Source organism: Microcaecilia unicolor, chromosome 8, assembly GCF_901765095.1.
Source record: "Microcaecilia unicolor chromosome 8, aMicUni1.1, whole genome shotgun sequence".
NCBI lineage: Eukaryota > Metazoa > Chordata > Amphibia > Gymnophiona > Siphonopidae > Microcaecilia > Microcaecilia unicolor.
Genome location: NC_044038.1, coordinates 105,054,539 through 105,074,403, shown reverse-complemented (window position 1 = coordinate 105,074,403; position 19,865 = coordinate 105,054,539). Strand labels below are relative to the sequence as shown.

General features: G+C 45.6%; 1 protein-coding gene across 1 annotated transcript in view; it reads left to right on the top strand.

Moving 5' to 3' along the window:
- Positions 1-19,865, top strand: part of GRAMD1A (GRAM domain containing 1A) — an 894,680-nt gene that overhangs the window by 811,107 nt on the left and 63,708 nt on the right.

Genomic DNA, 19,865 nt, shown 5'->3' with positions numbered 1-19,865 from the left:
GGCATCTAGCGTTCCAATGAAAACCACAATACAGCACTGGAAATAACAAAGCAGCTTCTGCAGTAATGACAAATATATTTTGAAAATAACCCTTCCTCCCCCCTTCACAGACCCTTGAAAATTCCACCAGCCCCCCACAACTCCTCTTAGATCTTCTCCCCCCCTTACAAGAGAGAATGCAAATCTGCTTTGCTGTTGTTTTTGTCGAACGGAGATGGCGGCTGTAGGGGGACTGGCTTCAACTTTATAGTCATACTGTCTCCTATGGACCAGAAAAGCTTATCCCGTGTCCCCTCATTTACCTTCAAGGAGATAAGAGTTTTCAGTTTTTGCATAGTATAAGACATCACAAGAACAAAATATAAGAAAACCACTGGACTGCATTAGGGGTTTACAGCCCATTTAGTTATGTTTAAACAAAAGAGATCTGCATGAAACAAAATATTTATTTTTATTTGGCGTTGTAAAACCACTTGCCCCTGAAACATGTTCCAAAACAGAATCATCCATTTGTGTATCTAAGAGGCAAACTTCTACAAAACAGATGAAAATGTGATTTCATGTGCCTCAATGAAAGGAGAGTTTAATTCTACTTCCATTTAATTTCAATGCATTCCATTGTCTTTATAAACACCAGGCTTCCCAAGGCAGATTACAACCAGTTAAGATGAACCCATCAGGAAACAGAATATTCTCACTGAAATCTGGCCATCTGAATTGTATAGAAGCACACTGAAGAAAACTGAGCAAAAACTACAGAATTTATAATTGCTGTTTGTACTAGCTACAATAATTTTTGAAGTTGTTTTAGTGATATTCAATTATGTCTTTTCTCCTCTACCTTGTAAGGCACTGCCTGTCCAACAAAAAACAGTGTTACACAGTACTTGTTACTGTTGGACTGACAATAAAGAACAACTATGTGGATGCAGCAGCTCACAGTTTGCTTGCTGTGTTTTGAGTGAATGGCAATGACGGCTGCACAGGGAGTGGAAACAGAGATTAATCTAATGTCTTCCTTACTTTCAGTGGACTAGATAGGCTCACTTCCACTCCAGTCTATTACACCTCCTTGGTTTAACCTCCTTGAAGATTCGCCACGGAAAGAGGGGAATAGAAAATCGCAGCGCTGCCTAGGTTATGGCTGGTGATCGCTGCATACTGTAAGCAGCAGCGGCTGTCAAAACAAAGATGCTCTCCAGTCTTAAAGTCGTACTTAGATCCGGAAGATCCCAGGGATCCCGCAGATCTGGCTTTTACACCATCCCTGTCTTCTGTTTTTATCCAACTTCCTTGGCTGATACTGTCTTCTGTTCTCAAACTAACCTTCTCCTCCCCTTCCATCCCTCAAACCTGCTTTTCTTTAGCAGCCTCTGCAGTGACAGCAGGCTGCCAGAGCTGGAGCCGAATGCTCCCCTCTGCCACGTCCCACCCTCGCATACACAGGAAGTTGGGGCGGGACAGAAGGAAGCATCAGACGCCGGCTCATTCAAGCAGCCTATGATCGCTTCGCTGCAGGAAAACTGCAGCAGGGAGGGGCCGCTAGAGAAAGCAAGTTTGAGGAACCGAGGGGGAGGAACTGAAAGTTTGAGGAACCAAAAGCGCCGGTGTTAGTCTGCTAGTCTCGGGCGGGGGGAGTGTTTGAGGAAAGAAGAGGGACGGTCGTTTTGGTACAATGAGGGAAAGGGGAGAAGAAGTGTTAGTCTGTCATGCAGCAAAGTTTAAAATAAAATCCATGCTGCTGTGTGGCGGCTCAGCAGCAGGCGAGGTAGGCACCGTTTTCGTTTGAAATCTGATTGGGGGAGCAGCCGCTCCCCTTGCTGCCCACCTAGCTACGCCAGAGCTCTAGCTATGCCCCAGGTCTGACATCTCCTCTACCTTGTCTTTTTCTCTCACACTTCAACCTTGTCCTCTCTTTTTCACATCTTCCCTCCAGCTGTAGTCCACAGTGATTCTCTTCCCTTGCTCTCATTGCATGTAATCATGTATTGGTTAGTGGAGCGCTCTCTGTATTGTCCTGCTTTAGATACCTTGGGGGTATTTGAAGACCCTGAGAATAGAAGAAGATGTCCAGAGACAAAAAGTATGACCAAGGATTCAGCTCAGATCTACTCTGCAGGGTAGTTTAGTAATTAGCCAATTAATTGTGCTAGAGTAATAAGGAATTCATTTCTCATTTCATTCGCTGATTCTGAATTGGTCTAATTTTTCTTTGTACATTATTTTGTGTAAGACATGTGGAATTGTTTAATTTGTAATTTTTTTATTGCATAAGAAAAGACTAATTTCAGTTAAACAAGGGTATCATTGAAAAAGATGTAATTCTCACTATTACACTTTTTCTCAGCACTCGTATGGCTATTTGAAACTGATTTTTCTTTCTTCATCTGCCTGTCTTCTGGCTACTTTTATAGCCCAAATCCTGAGGGGGGGCTTGGCAATGCCTGGCCTACCTGTGTGGCAATGCACTGCCCAAGTACTGCAATAACTAACACTCACTACTACACTCTGCACGTATAGACGGAAAATTCTGGCACACCAGAGGAAAATGCTCTTATTTTCAACCCTTCCCTTTGAAGTCCTTTCATATTCGGCATGTACATTTAAATAGATGAGATATGGTAGGTCTTCAAGTTCACGACTGGGACATGAAGGATTTGGGGTGCAGGAAATCTGAGAACAGAGCTGAATGCTTTGGTGTTTTCTGCCAGTATTCCAGCAGAAAGGGGCCAGCTTTCCCCTGAGTTCTAATTGGTTCTATCAGGCTGCAGATAATTATGTGACAGTGTGGCACTGAGAGGAGAGAATGGATTTTCTCTATAGACTGTCAGGGTAAATGCAAGCACACTTCTTGGTTATGTCGTATGATTTTGCCAAGGTACCCAGAGCCCTCCTCCAGAGTGAAAGGCTTTTTATTTATTTATTTATTTACATTATTTGCTAGCATGTCACCCCTTCCTACCTCCTGCCCAGCAGCGAATCGAAATTCAGTCTACTTTTCCTGCCAGCCAAGTAGGACACAGCCCTTCTCCCTCCCATCACAGAACATTCTTCTTAAGTTACACCTCTGGGGATCCACGACTTTTTCTTGCCAGATTGAACATGAGACCTCTCCAGTGGCATTCAGGGAAACATTGGAACCAGCATCTACAACCTTTCTGCATGATAATTTCCATCATCACTACAATTTAATTATCAAAAGTTGTCTCTTTCAAAGACTGCATCCAACTAATCCTTAGCTGAGCGCATGATCTGGTTCGGGAGGTTATGGTGATGGGGCCGCTTGATAACAGTGATCATAATATGATCAGATTTGATATTAGCTTTGGAGTAAGTATACACAGGAAATCCAATATGTTAGCGTTTAACTTTCAAAAAGGAGACTATGATAACATGAGAAGAACGGTGAAAAAAAAGAGGAGCAGCTATGAGGGACAAAAATTTACATCAGGCATGGGTGTTGTTCAAAAATACCATCCTGAAAGCCCAGGCCAAATATATTCCGTGTATTAAAAAAGGAGGGAGGAAGACCAAACGACAGCTGGCATGGTTAAAAAGTGAGGTGAAGGAAGCTATTAGAGCTAAAAGAAAATCCTTCAGAAAATGGAAGAAGGAACCGACTAAAAATAGTAAGGAACAGCATAAGGAATGTCAAGCCAAATGCAAAGTGTTGATAAGGAAGGCAAAGAGGGACTTTGAAAAAAAGATTGCGTTGGAGGCATAAACACATAGTACATTTTTTTTAGGTATATTAAAAGCAAGAAGCCAGCAAAAGAATTGGTCGGACTGCTAGACGACTGAGGGATAAAAGGGGCAATCAGGGAAGACAAAGCCATAGCGGAGAGATTAAATGAATTCTTTGCTTCAGTCTTCACCGAGGAAGATTTGGGAGAGATACCAGTTCCAGAAATGGTATTCAAAGCTGACGAGATGGATAAACTGAATGAAATCTCTATAAAACTGGAGGATGTAATGGGGCAATTTGACAAATTGAAGAGTAGCAAATCTCTTGGACTGGATGGTATTCATCCCAGAGTACTGATAGAATTGAAAAATTAACTGGTGGAACTATTGTTAGTAGCATGTCATTTATCTTTAAAATCGAGCATGGTACCGAAAGATTGGAAGGTGGCCAATGTAACGCCAATATTTTAAAAAGATTCCAGAGGGGAACCCGGGAAATTATAGACCGGTAAGCCTGACGTCGGTGCCGGGCAAAATGGTAGAGACTATTATAAAGAAGAAATTGATGAACATATTCCAAAGCATGGATTAATGAGATAAAGCCAATATGGATTTAGTGAAGGGAAATCATGCCTCACCAATCAATTACATTTCTTTGAAAGGGTGAACAAACGTGGATAAAGGCGAGCTTGTTGATATTGTGTCAGTGGCGTAGCAAGGGCAGGGCGGTGGGGGCTGTCCGCTCCGGGTGTCAGCAGGAGATGGGTGCTCCATCCCTCCCACTGCTCCCTACCCAAAGACCGCTGACACCAGTCCCGCCTACAGTAAGCTCCCTCCTTTCTGCCACTCAGTCCCCAGCATTGTAAAAACCTCAAAATCGGCAGTGCAGTGCGTGCCTCTCGTCTGCCTGCCTGTGATTGCGAAAGAAGCAGAGAGATTGCCTCGTCAAGCCTTCTGTCACTGTGCCCCGCCCTCGCGGAAATAGGAAGTTACATCAGAGGGCGGGACACAGTGAAGGAAGGCCCGACGACGTCGACGAGGCGATCTCTCTGCTTCTTTCGCAATCACAGGCAGGCAGACGCGAGGCACGCACTGCACTGCCGATTTCGGGGATTTTACAATGCTGCGGACTGAGTGGCAGAGAGAAGGGAGCTTACGGTAGGCAGCTGGGGACTGGGGGGGTTCAGAAAGAGGCTGGAGCTAGGGTCTGAGAAGGGGGCAGGAGGGAGAGTGGGGCCATGCCTGGGGGGGGTCAGATGGAAGAAAGGAGCTGGAACTAGGGTCTGAGAAGGGGGCAGGAGGGAGAGTGGGGCCATGCCTGGGGGGGGGGGGTCAGATGGAAGAAAGGAGCTGGAGCTAGGGTCTGAGAAGGGGGCAGGAGGGAGAATGGGGCCATGCCTGGGGGGGGGGGGGTCAGATGGAAGAAAGGGGCTGGAGCTGGAGCTAGGGTCTGAGAAGGGGGCAGGAGGGAGAATGGGGCCATGCCTGGGGGGGGGGGTCAGATGGAAGAAAGGGGCTGGAGCTGGAACTAGGGTCTGAGAAGGGGGCAGGAGGGAGAATGGGGCCATGCCTGGGGGGGGGGGGTCAGATGGAAGAGAGGAGCTGGAACTAGGGTCTGAGAAGGGGGCAGGAGGAAGAATGGGGCCATGCCTTGGGGGGGGGGGGGTCAGATGGAAGAAAGGGGCTGGAGCTGGAACTAGGGTCTGAGAAGGGGGCAGGAGGGAGAATGGGGCCATGCCTGGGGGGGTCAGATGGAAGAAAGGAGCTGGAACTGGAACTAGGGTCTGAGAAGGGGGCAGGAGGGAGAATGGGGCCATGCCTGGTGGGGGGGGGGTCAGATGGAAGAAAGGGGCTGGAGCTAGAACTAGGGTCTGAGAAGGGGGCAGGAGGGAGAATGGGGCCATGCCAGAAAGGGGGGGGCAAATGAGAGAATGGGCTGGGGCTGAAAAGAGGGGCTAATGCAAGGCAGGTGGATGAAGGGGACAAACTGGGGGCTGAAAAAGAGGGTAGGTGGGATAAGGGGGCTAGTACTGGAACTGGGGGTTGAAAAGGGGCAAGGGCTGAAACTATGGGGACTAGGGGCTGAAAAGGGGACAGGGAGAAAGTGGCTGGGGCTGAAGCTCTGCACTAGTGGGAGAGAAGGGCTGGAGCTGAAACTGGGGACTGGTGGGATAGTGCGGCTGGAAATGGGGGGCTGAAAAGGGGTGCAGGTGGGAGAAGTGGGCTGGAACTGGGGGCAGGTGGGATAATGGGGATGGAACTGGGGGCAGAGACAGTGGGGGCAGACCCTGGATGCTGGATGGAAGGGAGAGAGAGAGGTCAGACAGCGAATGAAAGAGGAAGGGAGAGAGGGCAGACATTGGATGGAGGAGACAGGAGAGAGGGCAGACACTGGATGGCAGGGAGAGAGAGAAGGCAGACACTGGATGGCAGGGAGAGAGTGAAGACAGATGCTGGATGGAAGGAAGACAGTGAAAAGAAGATGAGGAAAACAGAAACCAGAGACAACAAACTGTAAATAAAATATATATTTCTATTTTTTTGCTTTAGGATAAAGTAGTATTATAGCTGTGTTCTAGTGCTCACTGTAGTGTTTAAGATGTTTTCCTTTTCCTTATGTGACTTGTAGAAATTACTGCTTATGGTATGGTAGAATTGCTCTAGAGATCCTGAGTGTTTGTATTCTCGGTATGCCTAGTACTGGATTTTGGAGGGGGGTGTTAAAAAATGACCGACCCCGGGTGTCAACTACCCTAGCTACGCCACTGTATTGTGTGTCTGGATTTTCAAAAGGCGTTTGACAAAGTACCTCATGAAAGACTCCAGAAGAAATTAGAGAGTCATGGGATAGGAGGTAGTGGCCTATTGTGGATTAAAAACTGGTTAAAGGATAGAAAACATAGAGTAGGGTTAAATGGTCAGTCTTCTCAATGGAGAAGGGTAGATAGTGGGGTTCCCCAGGGGTCTGTGCTGGGACCGCTGCATTTTAATATATTTATAAATGTTCTAGTGATGGGAGTAACTAGTTAGGTAATTAAATTTGTTGATGACACAAAGTTATTCAAAGTTGTTAAATCGCGAGAGGATTGTGAAAAATTACAAGAGGGCCTTACGAGACTGGGAGACTGGGCATCTAAATGGCAGATGACATTTAATGTGAGCAAGTGCAAAGTGATGCAGGTGGGAAAGAGGAACCCAAACTATAGCTACGTAATGCAGGGTTGAACGTTAAGAGTCACCGACCAAGAAAGGGATCTCAGCATTATTGTTGATGATACGTTGAAATGCTCTGCTCAGTGTCCTGCGGCACTAAGAAAGCAAATAGAATGTTAGGTATTATTAGGAATGGATTTGAAAACAAAAGTGAGGACGTTATAATGCCTTTGTATCGGTCCATGGTGCAAGCGTACTTTGAATACAGTGAAACCTCGGTTTTCGTTGCCTTCGGTTATCGTCGGTTTCGGTTTTCGTTGATTTTTTTCAGTGAAAACTTTGTCTCGGATTCCATTGTTTGCCTCGGTTTTCGTTGATAATTTTGTGAAAACAAAGGGCAACCCACGCATTCTCCTGCTCATTGTGGCGTTGTTTCTCGTTGTGTGAGCATCACCCTGCGCGTCTAACGCAACGCACGCAAGATAAAATCACATGTGCTTGAATCTCATTTTCCCTGTTAAGTGTTTCCCTTGCTAATAAGTTAACCCTTTTCCCTTTAGCTCCATCATGGGACTATATTTATTCTCTATAAAATGTGTTTTTGGTATGTATTTTGGAGTGTCTAGAACGAATTAATTGGATTTACATTGATTCATATGGAAATAATTGCCTCAGTTTTCGTCCGTTTCGGTTTTCATTGATTGTTTTCGGACGGATTATCAACGAAAACCGTGGTATCACTGTATTGTGTTCAATTCTGGTCACCGCATCTCAAAAAAGATATAGTGGAATTAGAAAAGGTGCAGAGAAGGGCGACGAAAATGATAAAGGGGATGGGATGACTTCCCTATGAGGAAAGGCTGAAGCATCTAGGGCTCTTCAGCTTGGAGAAAAGACTGCTGAGAGGAGGTCTATGATAAAGGTCTATAAAATAATGAGTGGAATGGAACGGTCGTTTGTTTACTCTTTCCAAAAATACTAGGACTAGGGGGCATGCGATGAAGCTTCAAAGTAGTAAATTTAATATGAATCGGAGAACATTTTTCTTCACTCAACATATAATTAAACTCTGGAATTCGTTGCCAGAGAATGTGGTAAAAATGATTAGCTTAGCGGGGTTTAAAAAAGGTCTGGACAGCTTCCTAAAGGAAAAGTCCATAGACCATTATTAAATTGACTTGGGGAAAATCCACTGCTTATATCTGGGATAAGCAGCATAAAATGTATTGAACTTTTTCGGGCTCTTGCCAGATATTTGTGACCTGAATTGGCCACTGTTGGAAACAGGATGCTGGGCTTGATGGACCTTTGGTCTGTCCCAGTGTGGCAATACTTATGTATATCTTTCACTACAGATATATCCAACCATGGGTGGTATGCTGCTGTTTTTAACTTTATGATGTAAGACCTCTGAAATTGTCAAGAGCATGCTCTACACATCAACATTTGGAAATCAGGGCTGTATACAACACCCTAAGGGCTTTCAAATCAAGTAGTCTTGGAAAGAACAGACAACCAAGTGGCTATGTTCTACATAAAGAAACAAGGAGGCACAGGATAAGCAACTCTGTGCCGAAAGGCTCAAAGGATTTGGCACCTTGCATATCATCTCCATACCACACTACAGGTGGTTTACCTACCATGTCCAGAAAATGAATTACAAGATTCTCTCAGTTGTCAACTCGAATCGCACAAGTGGTCCCTGCACAAATCAGTTGTTCTACAGCTATTCCACCGGAGGGGACATCCAGTAACAGATCTCTTTGTGTCTGATGAAAATGTAAAATCTAGTCATCCATCTCCTCAAAGATTAGCATACGATGCCTTCACAATTCCGTATACATGTCTTCTTTGTGCATTTACCCCTTTCCCTCTGATCTCCAAAGATCTTCTAAAGATATTGTGGTCAAAGTTCAGATCATACTCATTGCCACTTTCTGGGGCTCATTTTCGAAAGAGAAAAACGTTTAAAAAGTTGCATAAATCGGCATTTGGATGTTTTGCTTGCCAAAACGTTCAAATCGCTATTTTCAAAACTCATTTTTAAACGTTTTGATGTGTAGTTTCCCAGCAGTGCATTCAGATCGCAAGGGGGCATGTTGGGGGGCAGGATTTGGGCATTCCTAAGACTTGGATGTTTTTCAGCCATTGTGGAATAAAACAAAAACATCCTGGGCTACAATTTAAACGCTTTGGTGTAGACCTATTTTTATCATGATTAAGTCAGAAAAAGGCGCTCTAAATGATCAGATGACCATTGGAGGAATTAAGGCATGACTAGGATTACCATATTTGCTGTAAAAAAAAGAGGACACAAAATATAATTCAGCCATGCCCCCTGTCACACCCCCACACTGCAGTGTCACCTTGACCCCCCCTCAAGAAAGCCATATTCCCTCCCTTTTCCCCTATGTACACCCCTCCCCAATCTTTTTTCCAGCCTCCCTCCATCCACCTGTTTTTCACAGCTCCCTTCCTCCACCCACATGACTCCTCTCCCCTCCTGTATCTTATCATCATGCCCTGGTGGTCTAGTGTCCTCTTGGGGCAGTCTTGCAAGGCCACCACTGGATCTCTCAGCAGCCATTTTGAAGCGGTGCCACGCCGAGAGCAAGAGGTGTGTGGCAGCACCAGGCAGTAAAAAGAGGGCTCTTTCCTGCCCTGAAAATGCCACTAAGCCACCAGTGCATGACGATAAGGTACAGGAGGGGAGGGGAGGACACCCTGAGGCCCCACCTGCAAGCCAGCCTGCCCACCCTCCCGCAAACCTGGACAAACAGGTAGGCTGGCAATACACGCCCAGTGCCCTGCGGTGTCCTCAAAAAGAGGACATGTCCGGGTAAAACCGTACATATGGTAACCCTAGGCATGACTCCCCCTCCCTTCTCTCCAAAGAGGTGAAAGAAACAGTACATACCAGCCTCTATGACGGCTTCAGATATTATAACCAGTCCTATTAGAGCAGCAAGCAGGTCCTGGAGTAGCCTACTGGTTGGTGCAGTGCACTGTAGAGAAGGGGACTGTGGAGTATATTCAGGAGGACAAACTCCTAATGTAAATCCAGAGGTACTTAGCTGACAGAACACTACTAAATAGCAATGATTCTGGACACGTTTCTAGGGGATGTGTACCTCTTATTGGCCCTTAGGATTATGATTTATTAGGAATAGAAATATATATATATATATATATATTTTTTTTTTTTCAAATTGTAAAGCAGAATACAAAACTAGATTAGTTACCAAAATATATATAAAGATATATGATTATCCAAATGGACTATCTAAATGAGTGATTACACAACCAATCACAATACTGATATCCTAATGGTTATTATGAGAACTTACACCACATGTCTTACGCAAAATACACAGTTAGCAGCTAAATTCACAGACCATAAATACTGACATAAAACCAATCTGTCTCAGACAAAAGCCAGGGAGTAATTATCCCCATGAGCATAGGTAGTATATCCCGTTATCTCACCTTGCCGTCTGTTATGGCAGACTTCCAATGGGAAAGAAGTGGATTCCTCCTCTGAGACTCAAGCTGAAGCCTCAGCGAGTCTCTCAGTCCAGGAATATATATTCCAAAGTCGGTATTCTGGATACAGATGGCAGAGTCTTTAGGGAGGCCGTGTATTGTAGCTGAGTTAACCTTTTTATTGCAAGGTATGCAGTTCACTGTGTAGGAAATCAGTCTCTTGCTCTCTCTATCAGAACCTTCTAACCTCCAGTAAGTCTTCTGGTCTTCTCCCTTCTATTTTCCTTCTTCAGTCCAACCTAGGCATCCAAGGGTCAGATGATAACTGTGGACCAATCACAGACAGTGAGAGAGGTTCTGGAAGCCAAATGTAGGCTCTTAGGTAGAAAGCTCAAATCCAGAACCTCTAGGGTAGCATTTTCTGAAGTGCTACCCGTTCCACGTGCAGGGCTCAAGAGACAGGCAGAGCTCCGGAGACTCAATGCGTAGATGAGACGATGGTGCAGGGAGGAGGGTTTTAGATTTGTTAGGAACTGGGCAACATTCTGGGGAAGGGGGAGCCTATTCCGAAAGGATGGGCTTCACCTTAACCAGGGTGGGACCAGGCTGCTGGCATCAGCATTTAAAAAGGAGATAGAGTAGCTTTTAAACTAGAGACTGGGGGAAGGCCGACAGTCACTCAAAAGGGCATGATTCAGGATAAGGTATCTTTTAAAGATATCACCAAAACAAGGAAGATAGGGTACCCCAATAGTGAGGTTGCAAAAGAGACCATAGTAGATCAGGTGTCCTTAAATAAAAATAAAAGTCAGACAAAAGATTGTAATTTAATACAGTCAAGTACTGAGCATGATGTAAATAAGAACAACAAACATAGTTTGAAATGTCTAAATGCAAATGCCAGAAACCTATATAATAAGATGGGAGAGTTAGAATATATTGCACAAAATGAAAAATTAGATATAATAGGAATCTCTGAGACCTGGTGGAAGGAGGATAAGCAGTGGAACACTGTCATACCGGGGTACAAATTATATCGTAGTGATAGGGTGGATCGAATTAGTGGAGGGGTAGCATTGTATGTTAAGGAGAGCCTTGAATCAAATAGATTGAAAATTCTGCAGGAAACAAAACACATCTTGGAATCCCTGTGGATTGAAATTCCATGTGTTAAGGAGAAAAGGATAGTGATAGGTGTGTACTACTGTCCGCCTGGCCAGGATGAACAGACAGATGTAGAAATGTTATCAGAAATTAAGGAGGCTAACAAACTGGGCAACACCATAATAACGGGTGATTACAATTTCCCCGATATTGACTGGGTAAATGTAACATCGGGGCATGCTAGGGAGGTAAACTTCCTTGACAAAATCAAGGATTACTTTATGGAGCAGCTGGTACAAGAGCTGACAAGAGAAGGAAAAATTATAGACCTAGTCCTTAGTGGAGCGCATGATCTGGTGCGGGAGGTAAACTGTGATGAAGCCGCTTGATAACAGTGATCATAGTATGATCAGATTTGATATTAGCTTTGGAGTAAGTATACACAGGATATCCAATACGTTAGCATTTAACATTCAAAAAGGAGACTATCCAGCTTATAATCGAAAGTGATCGCCGGCCATCTTCCGACACAAATCGGGAGATGGCCGGCGATTTCTTAAAAGCAGCATTTTTGACAGCATTGCTGCTTTCCCGTCGCTTCGCCGGCGAAAGTTCAAGGGGGCGTGTCGGTAGATTAGCGAAGACAGGACATGGGTGGGCATGGGCGTGGCTACCAGATGGCCGGCTTTCACCGATAATGGAAAAATAAAAGCGGCGTTAAGCAGTATTTTGCCGGCTGTACTTGGTCTTTTTATTTTCACGACCATGCCTCAAAAAGGTGCCCTAACTGACCAGATGACCACTGGAGGGAATGGGGTATGACCTCCCCATACTCCCCCAGTGGTCACCAATCCCCTTCCAAACTAAAAAAGTAAAACTAAAAACCTGTTTTGCCAGCCTGTATGCCAGCCTCAAATGCCGTACCCACCTCCATGACAGCAGAATGTTTTGTATCCTCTGACAGCCTTTCCGTGGTTGCGATGTGGCTCTCGGGTGAGTGTGACACCTTTTCTGTTAGGTGCCCTGCAGAGTCACATTAGCAATGCATTGTGGTGGGTGTAGGGTACTGGGCTCTACTCCCATGGTGCTTTTCCCCCCTGCTAACTGGGTCAGAGTGTGCCCTGTTTTGTTTCCTGTTGTAGTCCATGCGGTAGTGGCCATTTTTGTAAGCCAGTTTTAGTTCCTTTTCCTGTGTTACCCATGTTAGAGAACATAGTTCTTACCTTGCATGGTGCTGAAAGAGGGCATTGTACACCATTGTGCCAGCTCTGACCTACTGCTAATCTTAGTACCAGGGGACTCTTTGCCATTGGGGCACAACCTCTGATCTGCAGTTAACTGTGAGTAAACGTGGTTATTTCAAGAAAGGACTTTTTCAGAGAGATTAGTCTTCCGGTGTGAACTGGTATGCCAAAGTTATACAGCAGTAATAAGTCCTAGAGGCTGTATGCAGGTCCCTGGAGCAATTTTAGTGGGTGCAGTACATTTGTGGGTAGTGAGTTTGGGGGGGGGGGCTTGGGGGGCTCAGCTCCCAAAGTAAGGGAGCTATGCACGTGGGAGCTTTTCTGAAGTCCAGCGCAGTGACCCCTAGGGTGGCTGGTTGGTGTCCTGGCATGTCAGGGGGGCCAGTGCACTAAAAATGCTGGCTCCTCCCTCGGCCAAATGCCTTGAATTTGGCCAGGGTTTGAGATGGCCAACATAACTTTCCATTATCGCTGAAAAACAAACCCAGCCATCTCAAACCCGGCGAACTCCACGGCATTTGGCCGGGCTAAACCGTATTATCGAAAAAAAAGATGGTCAGCCATCTTTTTCGATAATAGGGTTCCGGCCAGCTGTAGCGCCACCGCCAACATAGATCGCCGGCGATCTATTTGGCCGGCGACGTTCGATTATGCCCCTCCACGATAAAATGAGAAGAACAGTGAAAAAAAAACTTTTGAGTAGCGGCTGCGAGGGTCAAAAATTTACATGAAGCATGGATGCTGTTCAAAAATACCATCCTGGAAGGCCAGGCCAAATATATTCCGTGTATTAAAAAAGGAGGTAGGAAGACCAAATGACAGCCAGCATGGTTAAAAAGTGAGGTGAAGGAAGCTATTAGAGCTAAAAGAAAATCCTTCAGAAAATGGAAGAAGGAACCGACTGAAAATAATAAGAAACAGCATAAGGAATGTCAAGTCATATGCAAAGTGTTGATAAGGAAGGCAAAGAGGAATTTTGAAAAAAATTGGAGGCAAAAACACACTTATTAAAATTTTTTTTTAGGTATATTAAAAGCAAGAAGCCGGCAAAAGAATCAGTTGGACCGCTAGATGACCAAGGGGTAAAAGAGGTGATCATGGAAGACGTGGAGGGGCATAATCAAACGGGGCGCCCAAGTTTTCCTGAGGATGTCCTCGCAGGACGTCCCCGTGAAGGGGCAGGGAAACCCGTATTATCGAAACGAAAGATGGGCGGCCATCTTTCGTTTCGATAATACGGTCGGGGATGCCCAAATCTCAACATTTAGGTCGACCTTAGAGATGGTCGTCCCTGATTTTTGGCAATAATGGAAACCGAGGACGCCCATCTCAGAAACGACCAAGGCATTTAGTCATGAGAGGAGTCAGCATTCGTAGTGCACTATTCCCCCTCACATGCCAGGACACCAATCGGGCACCCTAAGGGGCACTGCAGTGGCCTTCATAAATTGCTCCCAGGTGCATAGCTCCCTTACCTTGGGTGCTGAGCCCCCCCCAAAACCCACTCCCCCCAACTGTACACCACTACCATAGCCCTTAGGGATGAATGGGGGCACCTAGATGTGGGTACAGTGGGTTTTGGAGGGCTCACATTTACCACCACAAGTATAACAAGTAGTGGGCCTGGGTCCGCCTGCCTGAAGTGCAGTACACACTAAAACTGCTCCAGGGACCTGTATACTGCTGTCATGGAGCTGGATATGATATTAGAGGCTGGAAAAATATTTTAAAATTTTTTTGAGGATGGGAGGGGGTTAATGACCACTGAGGGAGTAAGGGGATGACAGTGGTCATCTGGTCATGTAGGGCACATTTTTGTGGCTTGGTTGTAAAAAAAAAAAAGTAAAATCGGCCAAGTGTTCGTCAGGGACGCCCTTCTTTTTTCCATTAGCGGCCGAGGACGCCCATGTGTTAGGTACACCCCAGTCCCACCTTCGCTATGCTTCCGACACGCCCCCATGAACTTTGGTCATCACCGCAATGGAAAGCAGTTGAGGACGCCCAAAATCGGCTTTTGATTATGCCAATTTGGGCGACCCTGGGAGAAGGACGCCCATCTCCCAATTTGTGTCAAAAGATGGGCACCCTTCTCTTTTGAAAATAAGCCTGAAAGCCATAGCGGATAGATTAAATGAATTCTTTGCTTCGGTCTTCACCAAGGAAGATTTGGGAGTGATAGCAGTGCCAGAAATGGTATTCGAAACTGACGAGTCGGAGAAACTGAATGAAATCTCTGTAACCCTAGAGGATGTAATGGGGCAATTTGACAAATTGAAGAGCAGCAAATCTCCTGGACCGGATGGTATTAATCCCAGAGTACTGACAGAATTGAAAAATGAACTGGCGGAACTATTGTTAGTAATATGTAAATTATCTTTAAAATCGAGTGTGGTACCGGAAGATTGAAGGGTAGCCCATGTAATGCCGATGTTTAAACAAGGTTCCAGAGGGGATCAGGAAATTGTAGACCGGTGAGATGATATCAGTGCCGGGAAGAATGGTAGAGACTATTGTAAAGAACACAATTACACAGCATATTCAAAAGCATGGATTAATGAGACAAACCCAACATGGATTTAGTGAAAGGAAATCTTGCCTCACCAATGTATTATATTTCTTTGAAGGGGTGAACAAACATATGCATAAGTACATAAGTATTGCCATACTGGTATAGACCAAAGGTCCATCAAGCCCAGCATCCTGTTTCCAACAGTGGATAAAGGCGAGCCAGTTGATATTGAGGGGGATAATCGAATGGGGACAACCATCTCTAAGGGCACCCATCTCTGAGGACGTCCCCGCCAAAGGGCGGGGCATCCCGTATTATCAAAACAAGATGGGCATCCATCTTTTGTTTCGATAATACGGTTGGGAACGCCCAAATCTCAACATTTAGGTTGACCTAAGAGATGGGCCGATAATGGAAACCGAGGACGCCAATCTCAAAAACGACCAAATCCAAGGCATTTGGTCGTGGGAGGAGCCAGCATTCATAGTGCACTGGTCCCCCTTACATGCCAGGACACCAACCGGGCACCCTAGGGGGCACTGCAGTGGACTTCAGAAATTGCCAAATTGCTCCCAGGTGCATAGCTCCCTTACCTTGGGTGCTGAGCCCCCCAACCCCGCCCCAAACCCACTCTCCACAACTGTACACCACTACCAAAGCCTGCCTGAAGTGCACTGCACCCACTAAAAACTCCTCCAGTGTCTTGCATACTGCTGTGATGGAGCTGGGTATGACATTTGAGGCTGGCATAGAGGCTGGAAAAAAATGTTTTTTAATGTTTTTTGGGGGGTGGGACCACTGGGGGAGTAAGGGGATGTCATCCCCGATTCCCTCTGGTGGTCATCTGGTCAGTTTGGGCACCTTTTCGAGACTTGGTCATGAAAAAAAAAGTAAAGTCGGCCAAAAGCTCGTCAGGGGCGCCCTTCTTTTTTCCATTATCGGCCAAGGATGCCCATCTGTTAAGCACGCCCCCGTTCCGCCTTCGGTACACTGCTGACATGCCCCCATGAACTTTGGTCATCCCCACAATGGAAAGCAGTTGAGGATGCCCAAAATCGACTTTCGATTATGCCGATTTGGACGACCCTGAGAGAAGGACGCCCATCTCCCGATTTGTGTCAAAAGATGGGCGCCTTTCTCTTTCAAAAATGTCCCTGATTGTGTATCTGGATTTTCAAAAAGCGTTTGACAAAGTACCTCATAAAAGACTCCAGAGGAAATTAGAGAGTTATGGAATAGGAGGTAGTGTCCTATTATGGATTAAAAACTGGTTAAAGGATAGAAAACAGAGAGTAGGGTTAAATGGTCAGTATTCTCAATGGAGAAGGGTAGATAGTGGGGTTCCCCAGGGGTCTGTACTGGCACCGCTGCTTTTTACCATATTTGTAAATGATTTAGAGATTGGAGTAACTAGTGAGGTAATTAAATTTGCTGACGACACAAAGGTATTCAAAGTTGTTAAATCGCGAGTGGATTGTGAAAAATTACAAGAGGACCTTACGAGACTGGGAGACTGGGCATCTAAATGGCAGATGATGTTTAATGTGAGCAAGTGCAAAGTGATGCATGTGGGAAAGAGGAACCCGAACTATAGCTACATAATGCAAGTTTCCACATTAGGAGTCACCAACCAAGAAAGAGATCTCAGCATTGTTGTTGATAATACGTTGAAATGCTCTGCTCAGTATGCTGCAGCAGCTAATAAAGCAAATAGAATGTTAAGTATTATTAGGAAAGGAATGGAAAACAAAAGTGAGGCTGTTATAATGCCTTTGTATTGGTCCATGGTGCAACCGCACCTCGAATATTGTGTTCAGTTCTGGTCACCACATCTCAAAAAAGATACAGTGGAATTAGAAACGGTACAGAGTAGGGCGATGAAAATGATAAAGGGGATGGGACGACTTCCCTATGAGGAAAGGCTGAAGCGTCTATGGCTCTTCAGCTTGGAGAAGAGACGGCTGAGGGGAGATATGATAGAGGGGTATAAAATAATGAGTGGAACGAGTAGACGTGAATCGTTTGTTTACTCTTTCCAAAAATACTAGGACTAGGTGGCATGTGATGAAACTACAAAGTAGTAAATTTAATACAAATCTGAGAAAATTTTTCTTCACTCAACTCTGGAATTCGTTGCCAGAGAATGTGGTAAAGACGGTTAGCTTAGCGGGGTTTAAAAAGGGCGTGAATGGCTTCCTAAAGGAAAAATCCATAGACCATTATTAAATTGACTTTGGAAAATCCACTGCTTATTTCTGGGATAAGCATCATAAAATGTAATGAGCTTTTCTGGGATCTGGCCACTGTTGGAAACAGGATACTGGGCTTGATGGATTTTTGTTCTGTCCCAGTGTGGCAATACTTATGTACTTATGTAATAATGTCCAGCCAGATTCATGGTCAAGCAGCGAGGCCTTTGTTATAGCAAAGAACTGTTATCGATAGCATGCAAACCTTCCTGTCGGATCCCATACTCTTGGAGCCATCTGTGTCTCTCTCTTCCATGCTTCCCAGGAGATAACTGGGCTAGTTTGCAATAAATAATATGTCCTTGGATGAAGTCATCATGGTATGCTCCGTAGCAATTTTCCTTTTGTAGAAAAGCTGGTTTCTGATGGTTACAGATGTATTCGGGGCACAGGCTGAAGAATACATATTTTTATAACAGAATGGTTCAGGCTTGTGTAGGCCTCAGATGTTATGATTCTGGGTTCTATGTTTTGATTCTGCCAGTTTGGCAGGGGGAGAGGGGGGACGTCTCTTCTGACTGGCTGACAGGGTTTGTGCTGACGTCAGAGGGTAGTACTTAAGCCTGCATGTTGCTACCTACTCTGCAGGCTTTTGTCAGAGCACCAGTGCTACGCCACCCCAACCCGGCGAGTAAATTTTTCGTGGAAGTGGACGCCTCATCGGTAGGCGTAGGAGCTGTGCTGTCGCAAACCCACTCCAGTGGGAGACTTCTCCCATGTGCCTTCTTCTCGAAGAAGTATACCCCCGCCGAAAAGAACTATGCCATCGGGGATCAGGAGCTGTTGGCCATTAAATTGGCTCTGGAAGAATTGTGTCATATGCTGGAAGGGGCTCAGGAGCCCTTCACGGTATTCACTGACCATAAATATTTGACCTATTTACGGGAAGCGAGAAGATTGAATCCTCGCCAGACCTGGTGGGCCTTATTTTTCTCCCACTTTGATTTCACTCTGACCTAGCGGCCAGCGGAGAAGAACACCATGGAGGCTGACCTGGAGGAGGAACCCCTGAAATATGTAATCAAACCTGACGCCATTGTGGCCGCTATGACGCTAGCAGTACCTGCGGGTATGACCTTTGTGTCACCCCGGATGAGGGGTTTTCTTACCTTGTGCCATGCAGCTTCAGTGATGTGCCCCAAAGCCTAATCCTTCCCCTAGTATTCCCCCCCGGGGGCCCAGCCTCCTCCCAGGGATGTGTGTTTTGAGTTGCCCCCTTTTTACCTGGTAGCCCCTGTAACAGTATATATAAAACATAGATACCTTTTGTCAGTTGGTCCCGTTCCGTCCCACTGTAGTTTGTCGTTGCCGCTTTCCTCCCCTCCCCATCTCTAATCCTTCCCCCCCTTCCCTTCTCCCCTCACCCCTCACACTCTCCTATCACCCCAGACATTCCGCGAGAGTGCTCGCGAAATTAAACTCCCTTCGAAGGAAGGCAAGAGGCCCCCCCTTTCCCAACGCTCAACACAACATCACAGGTTTACAACCAACTTTATATAGAATTTAACTTAAATTTTAACATAACAGCACACAAGTTCATAAGAGATCTCTACTCAGCCTTCTAGTTTAAATCCTTTGTCCTTCAGAAAGGAATTATCTGCAGCCACAGATTGAAAGTGATGCCATTTGTCCTGATGCAGAATCCTGAGGTGTGCTGGGTACACCAAAGCAAATTTCATATCTTGTTTGATTAACCAAGAACACAACGGGTGAAATGCTCTTCGCTGCTCTTGGACAGCTTGTGAATAATCCTGGAAAATCAGTATTTTCTGCCCCTCATAGCTTAGATCCTTTCTCTTTAAGCGAAAGCCATTCATTATCTCCACTTTGTGCTTAAAATTAAGTATTTTCACTATGATCACTCTGGGGCGATTCTTGGCTTCCTCTTTCCTTCCCACGCGGTGCGCCCTTTCCACCACCAGCGGGTTCCCGGAATCCGTAAGTGCAAGCTCCTTTGTCAGCCATGATTCCAGCCACACTTCTAAATTTTTCTCTGGAACCCGCTCCAGTATGCCCACTATTCTGATGTTATTCCTTCTGGAACGGTTTTCCAGGTCCTCTATTTTTAAGGCTTGTGCTGCCACTTGCTTTTGAAGGAGTGATATTTCTGGGGCTTGCACTTGGGCCCCGTCCTCTAGTGTCGAGACTCTCTGTTCCAGTTCCCCTGTTCTGAGTCCCAATCCGTCTAGGCGCGTTTGAAAAGATTCAAGTGTCTCTGATAGTTTATTCCAGCGCGGGTCCATTGCTTTAATCACTGCAGCCGTGATTTGGTCAAGTTGCCCGTCTGTGAAGACGGAGGTCGACAACGCGACCGCCTCCGCCATCTTGGATTCGCCACCCCCGGTCTTGCTCTCTTCTTTTCTCGCTGGTTTCTGTGCCATTTCTGTGGGCGAGTTTTGTAGAAACTTGTCCATAAAGCGTGCGCTGCTCTCCGGTAGT